Here is a 955-nt window from a genome sequence, read left to right on the forward strand (position 1 = left end):
CGACTAGACATGACGCTACAGACTCGTCCGTCGAGACATGACGCTAAGACTCGTCCGACCAGACGTGACGCTAAAGACTCGTCCGACCATACATGTCGCTAAAGACTCGTCCGACCATACATGTCGCTAAAGACTCGTCCGACCAAACATGATGCTAAAGACTCGCCCGACCAAACATGACGCTAAAGACTCGTCCGACCATACATGTCGCTAAAGACTCGTCCGACCATACATGTCGCTAAAGACTCGTCCGACCAGACGTGACGCTACAGACTCGCCCGACCAGACATGATGCTAAAGACTCGTCCGACCAGACATGATGCGAGACTCGTCCGACCACACATGATGCCAAAGACTCGTCCGACCAGATATGATGCTAGACTCGTCCGACCAGACGTGATGCTACAGACTCGTCCGACCAGATATGATGCTAGACTCGTCCGACCAGACGTGACGCTACAGACTCGCCCGACCAGACATGACGCTAAAGACTCGTCCGACCAAACATGATGCTAAAGACTCGCCCGACCAGACATGATGCTAAAGACTCGTCCGACCAGACATTTGATGCTAAAGACTCGTCCGACCAAACATGACGCTAAAGACTCGTCCGACCAGACATGATGCTAAAGACTAGCAACAAATGGCAAACGATGGTAATTACAGATTGGCTTTAGAAAACGGCCTATTTTAAGCTTTTCATACAAACAGATACAAAGCTATCACAGCGAAGCTAACGTGTAAACTAATGCTAACAATAGCACAGTGTGCTAATGCAGTGTTTTGCACCAATTATCAAATATGTTGCGCTTCTAACCTTGAGTTGTTACAGCTCCAGAAAAACAACAAATATAATCTTTGTTTTTTTAGATTAGATATTTATTTTTTTATTTTTGGATATTGTGACGCTCTCATGGGGAGTGAATTTGTATTTGTTAGAAAAATATTTTTCAAA

The sequence above is a fragment of the Cynoglossus semilaevis genome, chromosome 8 (genome assembly GCF_000523025.1).
Source record: "Cynoglossus semilaevis isolate Cse_v1.0 chromosome 8, Cse_v1.0, whole genome shotgun sequence".
Classification (NCBI taxonomy): domain Eukaryota; kingdom Metazoa; phylum Chordata; class Actinopteri; order Pleuronectiformes; family Cynoglossidae; genus Cynoglossus; species Cynoglossus semilaevis.